We start from the raw sequence: 16,555 nt of genomic DNA, 5'->3' as shown, positions 1-16,555 counted from the left end.
GTCCCTCCCATGATTTTAGAGCTGCTTGTGGCATTTTAGCTGGTGGGCTAGGGGAAGTGACCCCAACAACTCAAAACGTGGAAGAAAATGCCTCTTCGATGAGCTCTGTTTTTCTTTCTAGATGCATTCAAAATGAACAGCTAAACCGGACATACTTTTTCAAGGTTTGTTTGACTTAAATATATTTATTCTTTTATTATAGCTCAATAAATGCAATAGCCTGTCATAGTCTGGAGAATCTTACAATCCTCCTGTTCTCTTGAACACACCCCCACAGTACATTCTGACTCTCTTCTTAGCCAAAGTAGTAGCTAAAGAGAGTAGGAGGCAAATACATGAAGCCAGCAGGAGATCTATCAAATGTGGGACTTCATCATCAATGGGTCTAAGTCTCCTCCATTTTCTCTCCTGTAAACGCAACCAACAGCTATGATTTTAATTCATTCTTGCCCTCATTTATAATGCATTAAAGTTGCCCTTTCCAAGCTCTAAAAAAATCTGTGGTAGAAACCCTAATTAAATTTTACACACACACATGCACGCACGCACACAAACAATACCACTGCAAAAAAAAAAACAACCTCATAAGAATGAAATAGAAGATTGATGATGGAAATAACCAATGATTCTCAGATGTTTAAAAAAAGTAATTACCAGAACCATTGTATCCCTTACAATGTATCTATTACACATTATGAAATTTAATGAAGCTCTTCTGGAGGCTAAAATAAACTTTTTAACACTTTTAATTCTAGGACTTTAGGATGGAAAAGTGGATATTTTTGAACAAACAGCACTAGATACAATTTTAAAAATGGTTATTAACTTTGTCATCATTCATAAAAGTATTTGAAAAACCAGTATCAATACTGTTTTCTTATCTCAGTTTGAGGATTACGCAGTTGAATACAGAAATCATTTTTTACAATTTTTTAATGTTTATTCATTTTTCAGAGAGAGAGAAACAGAGCATGAGTGGGGGTGGGGCAGAAAGAGAGAGAGACACAGAATCCCAAGCAGGCTCCAGACTCTGAGCTGTCAGCACAGAGCCCGACGACACGGGGCTTTAACTCATGAGCCATGAGATTATGACCTAAGCCGAAGTTGGAGGCTTAACCAACTGAGCCCCCAGGCATCCCCAGAAATCATTTTCAATGTAGAAAATCAATTCTTCATATTGTCAGCGTTTGTATTCGCTGTAAGCTTATAAATCTATGAGTATTAACATAAGTTAGTGGAAATAATTTACACAGGCTCAGTCTGTGTTAGCCCTAAGAAATATTACATATTTATAAGTATTATGATGTAGCATCAGGATTTTACCAGTTACTAAGCTTAGTGTTCATGGTTGAAAGCACTCAATCATTGAAAGTGGGAAGCAGCTGTGGCACAATACCCAGCAGCTCCAAGTCTGGAGATGGAAGCAATGGGTCCTGTCCTTTTAATTATGGTGAAAAACAAGACTCCTCCTTGAGTTGGAGATGAACTCCTTGAGAGTTTATCACTAGCAACTTCCAACTTCAAGTAGCCTCCAGCCCACAGATCACACTCACTTTAAAATCAGACTCTAAGAGAGGATACTAATGATTTCCAAAGCTGATAATATCCATCTGGACACCGAACACAGCTTTTGAGCATTCCAAGAAGAGCCAGAGCGGAACAATAGGTCATCTGAGGAAAATACTAAAGCAATTCAGTTCAATAATTGAAAATAATAATGAGAATTCAAAACCTGTTATAAGAACATTCTATATTTTACCGTTTAGGACATCCCTCGATTCTAGGTATTACGTAACAAATAGAGGAAGTAGCTGGGAATGAAATATACACTCTGAAACATTTTTTCATGAATATTTTATGCAGGAAACCCAATATTCTCCAACAATTGTATTTGTCCAATGTTTTTCCCTCTTCAAAGTTGTAAGTAATCAAGAGCTTTTAAATTCTGGAATTTTTGATTCAATCTGGAAATCCAGTAATACATGTCACTCAAGATTGTAAATGTAATGAACCATGCTTCTGGTCTCTATAGAAAATCAAGTATTTCTATCTGTGCTTCAATGAAATATAAGCCACATACAATAAAATCATGTACAGCTTAGTATTTGGGAAAACAGATGCTTTTGTATCGACACCACTCGATCAGGATATAGAATATCCTTTGCACCTCAGAAAGTTCCCTTGTGCCCATGGTACCTGATACTCCACCCCACTCTCCATCCCCATAGATCATTGTTCCGCTCTCTGTCCCTGCAGTTTCCTGTCCCAGAGTTTTCTATCAGCAGAATCATACAGTATGCAATGCTTTGTGCTTGGCTTCTTTCGTTTTGTACAATGAAGTTGAGATGTACGAAGATCTGTGAATTAATAATCTGTTCCTTTACAGAAGCTGATAGCATCTCATTCTATCCCTCTTCTACAGTTTGTTTACTGGCGGTATTTCCAGTTTTTGTTATAAAGCTTCCAAGAACACCTGAAACCAAGACTTTGTGTAAACTTGTGTTTTTATTTCTTTTGAGAGATACCTAGTGCCGGGATCCTGAGACACAAGGAAAGTGCTTGCTTTACTTGATAAATTGTTGCACAAAGCAGTCATACATTTGCACTTGGAAGGTATGAGATTTACATTGCTCTGCCTCCTTCCCAGCATGTGTTATTGTCAGGCTTTCCTTTTACTCATCCCGCTGGGTGTGATTTCATCTGAGGTTTCCATTCACATGTATCTAAAGATGTTGAGCATCTCTTCATGGGTTCATTTGCCATTTCTTACATATTCTAGAGTGAAATGTCTACTCAAATAACTAGGTTAAGTTGTCGAGTTCATATGTATACTAAGCACAACATTGTATCTCTTTTACATAGGTTTTCCCAGTCTGTGTCGTGTCTTTTAATTTCCTAAGCAATGTATTATGAAGAACAATAGATCTTAATTTTTACAAGTCTAATTTATCATTTGTTTTCCTTCTTATAAGTGCTTTTTGCCTCAGCTAAAGTCCCAAAAATAATCTTTTACTTTCTTTCACATGTTATGGATTGTATGTCTATCATCCAGATTGAATTGATTTTCTTTATAGGTGATGCAATGATTGGGGTTTACTTTTTCCATATGGATATCCAATTCTTCCAGCATCATTTGTTGAAAACAGTAGCATTTCTGTATGAAATTACTTTGGCTCATCCATCAGAGGTCAATTCACCATATTCGCAGACTTTTTTTTTCATTGGCTTATATAAATATACTTGAACTCCACACTATCTTGATCAATGTAGTATGTAATTTTCACATGTAGTATATGGTAACAGTTGAAATAAAATACTGTAAGCTTTTGAACTCTTTTATTAAAGTACTATTTTCTGGGGCACCTGGGTGGCTCAGTTGGTTGGGCTTCTGACTTCAGCTCAGATCATTATCTCATAGCTTGTGGGTTTGAGCCCCGCATCGGGCTCTGTTCTGACAGCTCAGAGTCTGGGGCCTGCTTCAGATTCTGGGTCTCCCTCTCTTTCTACCCCTGCCCCCCTCCTTCCGCTTTGTCTCTCAAACATAGTTTTTTTTAAACTTTTTAATGGTTATCTATTTTCTTTGGGGGTGCCAGGGTGGCTCAGTCGTATTCAGATTTATTTCTTCATGGCTTTTTTATTTAAAAACATTGTTTTAATGTTTATTTTTGAGAGAGAGAAACACAATGTGAACAGGGGAAGGGCAGAGAGGGAGACAGACTACAAAATTGACTCCAGGCTCTGAGCTGTCAGCACAGAGACTGACGTGGGACTCGAACTCACGACCCGGGAGATCATGACCTGAGCTGAAGTTGGACATTTAACCCCCTGAACTGCCGAGGCGCCCCACCTCCTGCTTTTCTTTGGGGAAAAAAAATCAAAGGACCAATAAAGACTTGGAATAGTACTACTGCAAATTTCCATTAGTTAGAGAAAGTGAAAACTCAAAGGAACATGTTTTAGAAAGCATTCTTAAGCTCCTGACTCAGAGGCAGGTGTGAAAGTGAGAAATGGTGTTTTAGTGATTGTAATCGCTGTAATTTCAGGCCTCTTGCCCAGCCTGCCCCAAGGAGACAGGGAAACCCCTGCACTCTTTTGCATTTTATATGCCTACAGAGTTGATCCTTTGTAAAATGCAATTTGATGTTCGCCTGTAGGACTTGAAGCTGTGAAGGCACTTCCCCGAAGGCAGATTAGGGGCTTTTTGCCAACACTTTTGCAAACAGAGGTCAAGAAGCTTCCAACCATCATCACAGCAGAAGGACTCTTTGGCTACATAAAGTAATAGGGAGATGCTTCAGCAGCAACATCAGGAAATTCAGAAATCAAAGGAAATCCACACGTTTCAAGTTGCTCCATCAAGAACTTGAGTTATCCCGTTTCTTTCCATCAATTTGTATGAAAATGGCATTCATCTGCTAACACTAAAAACGTCAATTGATACTTAAGTTGTTACAGATGAAGACATGAAATTCACTTATGTATTCAGTTAGAAACGGTGTTTTTCATGAATGGGTGGCATTGATTTAGGGACTCAAAGGATAGGAGTTTTTTGTTTGCTATTTAATCTGAGGATGTGGTCAAATTATCAAAATAACCACAAATTCTTTCCTTCTCTGTATTAATACTGAGGTCACAGATCCTCCCCTCCAAACGTCTGTTGCTTTGGCCAGTGCAACAACAGCAGAAGTGTTATGAGCAGAGTCTTGAACAGTGACTGTGCACTGGACCTTTTCCTCTGGATCCTTTCAATACCCAGTGTCCCTGAAAAGAGGCTGAGGCCATCCTGCTAGAGTTGACAAGTACACGGTCCCAATTACCAGCCAACTGCCAGATCTGTTAGTGATGCAGTCTAAGGACTAGCAATTCCCAGCTGACTCTCTAGCTGATCTCAAATCCACGACTAACCTAAGATCAGCAGAACCTCACCCAGAGCAGCAGAAACTGGAGTTAAATAAACGGTTGTTGTATTCAGCCATTAAATTTGGGGTGGTTTATTAACCATCAACGGTTGAGTGATACACGATGTGAGCGTGATATGGCTTTAGGTAGGCGCAAAGAACTCTGTAGATGAGAATATTAATTTCAGCACAGCTGGAAGGACAAAAGAAGAATGGGACTAAGAGCAGGTTCTTACATTTCAGTCAATTTGACGGAATATATGAAATGTCATACCTCTAATTAGATTACTGGGTTTACGTTCAACCCAGACCATTTGAGATGACAGACCAAGAAAGAGATCCAGAATATGTCCTGTCCCTTATCTTGGCCCATTATGCCTCTAGGTTCAAGACCGGTTCAAAACAAGAGTTGAACTGGGTTGAAATATTGAAACGAGACCTAAGAAATATGTTTTTGGAGATTCAAGCATTTGTTTTCATTAAGATAATCTTTACGGCCATGTAAATCCGTTTTCATTTTACTAAGCTTACAAAAAGCAGTAAGAAGTTTATTTAAAAAAAAACTTGCCACTAAACTTTTCTTATTATTTTTTTTAATCTCACAGTGCACAAACTATCATTTTTCTCCATTGGAAAAAATAAACCCATAATTTTGCTTTTAGATACAGAGTCAGATTGTAAAAAATTGATAGTTGTTGTAACTAGTTACTGATAGTGATGGGTCTCATCAAAATGGCCATAATGTATCTTGTTAACAGTCCTATATAGGAGCTAAAGTTTCCATTCATTTGCTTTTTATTTCTACTGAATTTCTAGGAGTTAATTAATCAGAGTATCATTTTACTCTTACCCCCCTTTCAGATCACGGTCAGAGAACCCTTCACAGGGTTCACTATTTACAACTATTTCACTATTTACAACTTCAGTCTCTTTCAGTTTTACTATGGGTTTCATAGAGAGTGGTGCTCACCTTCTTTATGGGACTTCCCTCGGTGAATATTTGCACTTGCATTGAATGATGTCTGTCTTCCTCATGGATTTGTAAACTCCTTGAGAGGCAAAGACCAAACATCTTTAGACTTGGCAATTTATTCTCGGCATGGAGCTCAGCGTCTGGCATCTAGCATTCACTGAACCAATATTTGTTGAGAGGATGAAGTAATAAAGAGCGATCTCTTTAGCATGCATGCTGTCTCAGTTTAAATGCTAACAATGCCAAGTGCTGAGGTAAATTTATTCCAGTGAGATGCAACAGCGGGGGCACCAAACAGGAAAAAAACAAAACAAAACTTTTAAGAATCAAGAAATGGAACGGCCAGGTGGAACCAAAGCTGGGTGGTCCACAGGGAGAGATGGGTTTAGAGAGGGGGTTAGGACACCAATCATACGGGGCCTTCCAGGTCCAGGTCAGAGCTCAGAGTTTACTCTGAGTGCAACGGGAGAGGCTGCAGGGATTCAACAGCGTAATGATGGAACGTATGCTAAGATCGTCCTTGGCTGCTGTGCCAGCAGTGGAGTGAAGGGAGGCAGGGGTGGGAGCTAGGAGAGAAGTCAGGAACTCTAAAGTAGGGAAGATTTTGACCTCTTGAGGTTCATGCGACAGATATGGAAAAAAGTGGATAAATTTGTGACATTTTCTTGAGGATCACTAGGCTATGTTTGACCGATGAGAAGAGGAATCGAGCTATTTCCCTGGTTTCTGTCCTGAGCAACTGAGTGGGTGGTGTTCCATTCACTGACACACAGAGTCTATGGATGGGATAGAAGGGGCATGAGTGGAGGCATGGAGACAATAGCATCATGTGGAAGCATTTAAGTGACACTTTAAAAGTAAACAAGATGGAAATTGGACATACCGTGCAGGCACTAATACAAAGAAAGCCGGAATAGCTTCATTAAGGACAAGATTTTAGAACAAGAGATATAACAAGGGTCAACAGAGACATTTCAGTGGCAAGTCAATTCATCAAGACGACCTGACTGTCCTTAATGGATCTGCACCTATTAACAAAGCCTCTTATCACAGGGGGTGGTATGTGTTAGAACCCAAAGAGAAATGGACAAGCCCACAGCTATAGTCGAGAAACACAGTTTTTACAGGCAAACGGATGCTTCTTATAAATTATCTTTCCTAATCACACATGCTAATGAATTCACTCCAGTTTCTAATTTGTATTATGGAATATACATAATTCTAACCGACTTCTTTAGAACTGCTAAAATTATAGAATCTTAATTCTTCGTGGCTTAAAATTTCTCTGATACCAGTGCCAGGGATTTCCAAATCTTCATGACTCAATAATCCAACATGAGTATTATTTAACAAAAAGAAAATACTGAATGTCAGTATTTACTATTTACTGTGAATGCACATGTTCTGTCCATGAAAAACACAAGTTACTTCAGGCTTCTAAGTGTGATGTCAAGCCCACTAAAAATCCTTAACTTTGGAATTTTTTTTAATTAAAAGATTGGAAAGACTTTCACATTTAAAATTCTCACATTGAAAGGTTTCCATGTTAACACCTGTGGTAATAGCATCATTCACATGTACCATTTTTATAGAGCCTTAAAATTCTAGAACACTTCCAGAAACATTATCTCACTCAATTCTCACAACTCAGTAAAGTTGTTTCAGGAAACAAAGTGTATTTCAAGAGGCCAAAAAAGTAAGGGGCCTTAAGTCACAGCTACCTGGTCTTCCAACTTCATGTCCTCTCTTTCCTTCCCACAGACTTAGTTTTTAGGGCAAATTTAACAAAATAGAAGGTATTTGTGCACCCACATTATTCTTCTTGGCCTGCTAACCCTCCATACTTTTTAATTGTATTGTCAGATTTTCAATACACCCAAGTAGATCTTAGTAAATTTTCCAAGAAATAGACAAAACATTTTGCTATTCCTAGACAAAATTGACTTTTACAAAAAATAAAACGTAAAAGGACAATTCACTAGACCTCAATCTTCTTGAAATCCTATTATAGAAGTGAACCTAAATAAGGTTATGTATGCAACGGCTCTTCTGGAAAAATGTCTAGAGTATTTAAGACAGTCGACGTTTCAGTGTTATTTAACAGCTAAGGTGTACCTAAATGTTTCATGAATATCATCTAGTTAATTCCAGACCTGTATGGAATTCTATGTTCTTTCCAGTCAATTCATACCAAGAATTATGAATTACTGTTATCCATATACTTTCAGGATGAGGGGATACTAATAACATAAGGAAAACGTGAATAAGGAGGAAAAGTATCCATTTTCTTATAAAGTAGAAATAAGATTGAATAAGAATATACGCTCAGTACAAATGACATATTATACGTTTTGAAAAAACAAGATTTAAGTACTAAAAGCTTTTTGTCCCTGCGATTGCCCCAACAACTGAAATTCAACAAGACAATTGTGTTATCCTTGGATTCTGCCGTAAACAATACCAAGTATGATTAGGTATTGACTTAATAAAAGGTCATAGCAATTAAAGTTGGCTTGAAGTCTCTATTAACCACCAGTATCAACCAAATGTTTAGTTTCCTTCAAAACACTGGAGAATAGAACTTTTCTTCTTAGGAACTGTCCTGGAATGTCCTAGACGTATGTAATGCGACACCTGAAGTTTTCCCTTAGACTTTCACCATCCTTCAATCTACCCCTATTTCTACTCCTACCCAAAAATCAAAGCAGATACTGTAGGAGAAATAGGACAGACCACCTAGAAACTTTTCCAAAGCGGTACTGATGTTCTTAACACTGCCTAGTTCCGTCAGACCGAAAACAGATTTTGGGTCCTAACTCTGAAGGCAACTTTTTTTTCTTGAAGAGCCTTTGACAGGAGAGTAAAGTGGAAAACATGACAAAACAAAAGGTAGTTTTGAAATTAACTGGTATAGATTAGTCTCTATGGCCACTCTACCCACACTCTACGCCTCTGCGCATTTCTTGGGGGTGTGACCTTGAGCAAGTCGCTGAATTCCTTGATCGTCATTTTATCGGGAAATGAAACGGCAATACGTACTGCATATAAAGTCAGAACTTCAGCTGGAGTAGGTAGTGCAAAGTGAAGGTGTCCTGGTTACTTAGTAGTTTATCATTTCACAGATTCAATAGCTTAGGTCATCAGGTGCAAGAGTAAAATGTTATGGATGAAATGGCCCAAATCTGCTATTAAGAATCATTAAAATGTGAAGCAATTTAAAAGAGAAGTCGTATAGTTCCCCCTGGAAAGAATCAAATTTGGGAGTTTTAAAAGCAGTTGTCCTTGGAGGTAATTTGGTCACATCGCAAAATGAGATTTGCATTCAAACTGGAGTTATTATATTCTATGGGCACAAAGTGATGAACGTAATGAATCATGTTCAAGATTTAAAGCATGACCTGAGATCTTGCATATATTCCTGTTTTGTTAAAAATTCTGTAGAAAATTCTGCTTCAAGTTCCGTCAACTAAAGACAACATCGGTGATCATACCAGAGGTGGGTAAGAATGTATTTAGGAAGAATAATTACAACAATAGCAGCCAATAGCAGAATCAGTAATAGCTCACATGCGTGGCATGTTTCTGTGTCATACACTAGGTCTCATTTAATATTCACAGAACATATTATGGGTAGATATTCTGTCGTTCTCATTTCAAACATGAAACTATTCGGAAGTAAGGTCATTGACCCAATATCAAGACCCACTACAAAGCGGCAGATTTGAAATCATCAAGCTTAAATTATCAGTGACCTTCAGAAATTTAATACATGCCAGATTTTTAAAAACCTTTACTCTTGAAAAATATAATAATGGAGAGAGAGGAGGAAGATGGCGGCGTAGGAGGACGCTGGGCTCACCGCGCGTCCTGCTGATCACTTAGATTCCACCTACACCTGCCTAAATAACCCAGAAAACCACCAGAGGATTAGCAGAACGGAGTCGCCGGAGCCAAGAGCAGACGAGAGGCCCACGGAAGAGGGTAGGAAGGGCGGCGAGGCGGTGCGCGCTCCACGGACTGGCGGGAGGGAGCTGGGGCGGAGGGGCGGCTCGCCGGCCAAGCAGAGCCCCTGAGTCTGGCTTGCAAAAAGCGGAGGGGCCTGACGGACTGTGTTCCGACAGCAAGCGCGACTTAGCGTCTGGGAAGTCATAAGTTAACAGCTCTGCTCAGAAAGCGGGAAGGCTGGAGGACAAAGGGAAGGAGAGCTGCTGAGCCCCCGGACGACAGAGCTCAGTTTGGTGGGGAACAAAGGCGCTCGCCAGCGCCATCTTCCCCGCCCATCCCCCAGCCAAAATCCCAAAGAGAACCAGTTCCTGCCAGGGAACTTGCTCGCTCCGCGCAAACACCCAACTCTGCGCTTCTGCGGAGCCAAACCTCCGGCAGCGGATCTGACTCCCTCTTGCTGCCACAGGGCCCCTCCTGAAGTGGATCACCTAAGGAGAAGCAAGCTAAGCCTGCCCCTCCTGCCCCTGTGCACCTTGCCTACCCACCCCAGCTAAGACGCCAGATCCCCAGCATCACAAGCCTGGCAGTGTGCAAGTAGCCCAGACAGACCACCCCACCCCACAGTGAATCCCGCCCCTAGGAGAGGGGAAGAGAAGGCACGCACCAGTCTGACTGTGGCCCCAGCGGTGGGCTGGGAGCAGACATCAGGTCTGACTGCGGCTCCGCCCACCAACTCCAGTTATACACCACAGCACAGGGGAAGTGCCCTGCAGGTCCTCACCACGCCAGGGACTATCCAAAATGACCAAGCGGAAGAATTCCCCTCAGAAGAATCTCCAGGAAATAACAACAGCTAATGAGCTGATCAAAAAGGATTTAAATAATATAACAGAAAGTGAATTTAGAATAATAGTCATAAAATTAATCGCTGGGCTTGAAAACAGTATAGCTGACAGCAGAGAATCTCTTGCTACAGAGATCAAGGGACTAAGGAACAGTCACGAGGAGCTGAAAAACGCTTTAAACGAAATGCATAACAAAATGGAAACCACCACGGCTCGGATTGAAGAGGCAGAGGAGAGAATAGGTGAACTAGAAGATAAAGTTATGGAAAAAGAGGAAGCTGAGAAAAAGAGGGATAAAAAAATCCAGGAATATGAGGGGAAAATTAGAGAACTAAGTGATACACTAAAAAGAAATAATATACGCATCATTGGTATCCCAGAGGAGGAAGAGAGAGGGAAAGGTGCTGAAGGGGTACTTGAAGAAATAATAGCTGAGAACTTCCCTGAACTGGGGAAGGAAAAAGGCATTGAAATCCAAGAGGCACAGAGAACTCCCTTCAGACGTAACTTGAATCGATCTTCTGCACGACATATCATAGTGAAACTGGCAAAATACAAGGATAAAGAGAAAATTCTGAAAGCAGCAAGGGGTAAACGTGCCCTCACATATAAAGGGAGACCTATAAGACTCGTGACTGATCTCTCTTTTGAAACTTGGCAGGCCAGAAAGAATTGGCACGAGATTTTCAGTGTGCTACACAGAAAAAATATGCAGCCGAGAATCCTTTATCCAGCAAGTCTGTCATTTAGAATAGAAGGAGAGATAAAGGTCTTCCCAAACAAACAAAAACTGAAGGAATTTGTCATCACTAAACCAGCCCTACAAGAGATCCTAAGGGGGACCCTGTGAGACAAAGTACCAGAGACATCACTACAAGCATAAAACATACAGACATCACAATGACTCTAAACCCATATCTTTCTATAATAACACTGAATGTAAATGGACTAAATGCGCCAACCAAAAGACATAGGGTATCAGAATGGATAAAAAAACAAGACCCATCTATTTGCTGTCTACAAGAGACTCATTTTAGACCTGAGGACACCTTTAGATTGAGAGTGAGGGGATGGAGAACTATTTATCATGCTACTGGAAGCCAAAAGAAAGCTGGAGTAGCCATCCTTATATCAGACAAACTAGACTTTAAATTAAAGGCTGTAACAAGAGATGAAGAAGGACATTATATAATAGTGACAGGGTCTATCCATCAGGAAGAGCTAACAATTATAAATGTCTATGCGCCGAATACCGGAGCGCCCAAATATATAAAACAATTACTCATAAACACAAGCAACCTTATTGATAAGAATGTGGTAATTGCAGGGGACTTTAACACCCCACTTACAGAAATGGATAGATCATCTAGACACACGATCAATAAAGAAACAAGGGCCCTGAATGAGACATTGGATCAGATGGACTTGACAGATATATTTAGAACTCTGCATCCCAAAGCAACAGAATATACTTTCTTCTCGAGTGCACATGGAACATTCTCCAAGATAGATCATATACTGGGTCACAAAACAGCCCTTCATAAGTTTACAAGAATTGAAATCATACCATGCATACTTTCAGACCACAACGCTATGAAGCTTGAAATCAACCACAGAAAAAAGTCTGGAAAACCTCCAAAAGCATGGAGGTTAAAGAACACCCTACTAACGAATGAGTGGGTCAACCAGGCAATTAGAGAAGAAATTAAAAAATATATGGAAACAAACGAAAATGAAAATACAACAATCCAAACGCTTTGGGACGCAGCGAAGGCAGTCCTGAGAGGAAAATACATTGCAATCCAGGCCTATCTCAAGAAACAAGAAAAATCCCAAATACAAAATCTAACAGCACACCTAAAGGAAATAGAAGCAGAACAGCAAAGGCAGCCTAAACCCAGCAGAAGAAGAGAAATAATAAAGATCAGAGCAGAAATAAACAATATAGAATCTAAAAAAACTGTAGAGCAGATCAACGAAACCAAGAGTTGGTTTTTTGAAAAAATAAACAAAATTGACAAACCTCTAGCCAGGCTTCTCAAAAAGAAAAGGGAGATGACCCAAATAGATAAAATCATGAATGAAAATGGAATTATTACAACCAATCCCTCAGAGATACAAACAATTATCAGGGAATACTATGAAAAATTATATGCCAACAAATTGGACAACCTAGAAGAAATGGACAAATTCCTGAACACCCACACTCTTCCAAAACTCAATCAGGAGGAAATAGAAAGCTTGAACAGACCCATCACCAGCGAAGAAATTGAATCGGTTATCAAAAATCTCCCAACAAATAAGAGTCCAGGACCAGATGGCTTCCCAGGGGAGTTCTACCAGACGTTTAAAGCAGAGGTAATACCTATCCTTCTCAAGCTATTCCAAGAAATAGAAAGGGAAGGAAAACTTCCAGACTCATTCTATGAAGCCAGTATTACTTTGATTCCTAAACCAGACAGAGACCCAGTAAAAAAAGAGAACTACCAGCCAATATCCCTGATGAATATGGATGCAAAAATTCTCAATAAGATACTAGCAAATCGAATTCAACGGCATATAAAAAGAATTATTCACCATGATCAAGTGGGATTCATTCCTGGGATGCAGGGCTGGTTCAACATTCGCAAATCAATCAACGTGATACATCACATTAACAAAAAAAAAGAGAAAAACCATATGATCCTGTCAATCGATGCAGAAAAGGCCTTTGACAAAATCCAGCACCCTTTCTTAATAAAAACTCTTGAGAAAGTCGGGATAGAAGGAACATACTTAAAGATCATAAAAGCCATTTATGAAAAGCCCACAGCTAACATCATCCTCAACGGGGAAAAACTGAGAGCTTTTTCCCTGAGATCAGGAACACGACAGGAATGCCCACTCTCACCACTGTTGTTTAACATAGTGCTGGAAGTTCTAGCATCAGCAATCAGACAACAAAAGGAAATCAAAGGCGTCAAAATTGGCAAAGATGAAGTCAAGCTTTCGCTCTTTGCAGATGACATGATATTATACATGGAAAATCCGATAGACTCCACCAAAAGTCTGCTAGAACTGATACATGAATTCAGCAAAGTTGCAGGATACAAAATCAATGTACAGAAATCAGTTGCATTCTTATACACTAACAATGAAGCAACAGAAAGACAAATAAAGAAACTGATCCCATTCACAATTGCACCAAGAAGCATAAAATACCTAGGAATCAATCTAACCAAAGATGTAAAGGATCTGTATGCTGAAAACTATAGAAAGCTTATGAAGGTAATTGAAGAAGATTTAAAGATATGGAAAGACATTCCCTGCTCATGGATTGGAAGAATAAATATTGTCAAAATGTCAATACTACCCAAAGCTATTTACACATTCAATGCAATCCCAATCAAAATTGCACCAGCATTCTTCTCGAAACTAGAACAAGCAATCCTAAAATTCATATGGAACCACAAAAGGCCCCGAATAGCCAAAGTAATTTTGAAGAAGAAGACCAAAGCAGGAGGCATCACAATCCCAGACTTTAGCCTCTACTACAAAGCTGTCATCATCAAGACAGCATGGTATTGGCACCAAAACAGACACATAGACCAATGGAATAGAATAGAAACCCCGGAACTAGACCCACAAACGTACGGCCAACTCATCTTTGACAAAGCAGGAAAGAACATCCAATGGAAAAAAGACAGTCTCTTCAACAAATGGTGCTGGGAGAACTGGACAGCAACATGCAGAAGGTTGAAACTAGACCACTTTCTCACACCATTCACAAAAATAAACTCAAAATGGATAAAGGACCTGAATGTGAGACAGGAAACCATCCAAACCTTAGAGGAGAAAGCAGGAAAAGACCTCTCTGACCTCAGCCGTAGCAATCTCTTACTCGACACATCCCCAAAGGCAAGGGAATTAAAAGCAAAAGTGAATTACTGGGACCTTATGAAGATAAAAAGCTTCTGCACAGCAAAGGAAACAACCAACAAAACTAAAAGGCAACCAACGGAATGGGAAAAGATATTTGCAAATGACATATCGGACAAAGGGCTAGTCTCCAAAATCTATAAAGAGCTCACCAAACTCCACACCCGAAAAGCAAATAACCCAGTGAAGAAATGGGCAGAAAACATGAATAGACACTTCTCTAAAGAAGACATCCGGATGGCCAACAGGCACATGAAAAGATGTTCAGCGTCGCTCCTTATCAGGGAAATACAAATCAAAACCACACTCAGGTATCACCTCACGCCAGTCAGAGTGGCCAAAATGAACAAATCGGGAGACTATAGATGCTGGAGAGGATGTGGAGAAACGGGAACCCTCTTGCACTGTTGGTGGGAATGCAAATTGGTGCAGCCGCTCTGGAAAGCAGTGTGGAGGTTCCTCAGAAAATTAAAAATAGACCTACCCTATGACCCAGCAATAGCACTGCTAGGAATTTATCCAAGGGACACAGGAGTACTGATGCATAGGGGCACTTGTACCCCAATGTTCATAGCAGCACTCTCAACAATAGCCAAATTATGGAAAGAGCCTAAATGTCCATCAACTGATGAATGGATAAAGAAATTGTGGTTTATATACACAATGGAGTACTACGTGGCAATGAGAAAAAATGAAATATGGCCTTTTGTAGCAACGTGGATGGAACTGGAGAGTGTGATGCTAAGTGAAATAAGCCATACAGAGAAAGACAGATACCATATGGTTTCACTCTTATGTGGATCCTGAGAAACTTAAGAAAAACCCATGGGGGAGGGGAACAAAAAAAAAAAAAAAAAAAAAAGAGGTTAGAGTGGGAGAGAGCCAAAGCATAAGAGACTGTTGAGAACTGAGAACAAACTAAGGGTTGATGGGGGGTGGGAGGGAGGAGAGGGTGGGTGATGGGTACTGAGGAGGGCACCTTTTGGGATGAGCACTGGGTGTTGTATGGAAACCAATTTGACAATAAATTTCATATATAAATAAAAAAAAAAAATATATAATAATGTCCTCCTATGGTTGACTAGGGAAGATGAAGGAATATTTGCGGTAGGAGAATTTACAAATGAGAAATTTAAGCCCTCCAAGAAAACAGTATTAAGATCAGGGATGAGTAAACCTACAAAAGCCCTGACAAATGTTCGCACAACCAGGTAGTATAGTCATTTATTGAACGCTCAATGTGTGCGTCCAGTACTAAGCGCTCTTCGTAAATTAGCACTTATAATTTTCACAACTAGTCCAGAAGAAGTCATGGCCAAAAGGTGGCATAGTCAGAGTTCGAACCACAGACGCTCATTTGGTTCCAAAGCCCATGTTCTCAGCCACCGTGATATGATCAAGGGCCTTTACATACCTTCAATCTTGCCAGTTTCCATTTATCAGGTTTTGTTCACTAGCAGACTTTCGGGACATCCCTTCCCCACATTGTATATAAGACACTTGAAAAGTTGTTACACACTGCAGGTGAATATGCATTCCAAGAGGTCTGGTCCCGAATCTTCTACCTGAATATTCAGTGTCTTTCCTTTTACATCTAGGAGTACTGACTTACCTGGAATCTCAGGTATTTGAGATGCAGAATAACCTGTATGCCTGAGAAGCAAAACCTTTGGACAACTTGTAATTCTCAACATCTACCCACCCAAGACAAATTCATGTTATGGCCAAAGCACCATTTTCATCACGTAGCTTGTGTCCTCATGGTACCCACTAGAGTGTCCTTCTAAGAGACGGCCTGTCACCTTAGGTCATTTAATTCATCACCCTCCAGGATTGCCTGCAGTAACTACTCCACTCTGATTCAACTTTACTGTCTTTTTTCAATTCCAGGTCTGTTTTGCTGATTAAGCCCAACTGGAGTGACTGGCAATTTAGTATATTCAAACAGAAGATTTTGATGTTGAGCAAAAGATATA

At 39.9% G+C, this 16,555-nt stretch overlaps 1 protein-coding gene across 5 annotated transcripts in view; it reads right to left on the bottom strand.

Annotated features, from left to right (window-relative positions):
* DLGAP1 (DLG associated protein 1) overlaps nucleotides 1-16,555 on the bottom strand; it is a 904,837-nt gene that overhangs the window by 764,186 nt on the left and 124,096 nt on the right. The window lies entirely within an intron of this gene.

This window comes from Puma concolor, chromosome D3 (assembly GCF_028749965.1).
Source record: "Puma concolor isolate L17-30 chromosome D3, mPumCon1.1.hap2, whole genome shotgun sequence".
Classification (NCBI taxonomy): Eukaryota; Metazoa; Chordata; class Mammalia; order Carnivora; family Felidae; genus Puma; species Puma concolor.
The sequence above is the reverse complement of the archived record's forward strand: the minus strand, read 5'-3'. Positions and strand labels throughout refer to the sequence as shown.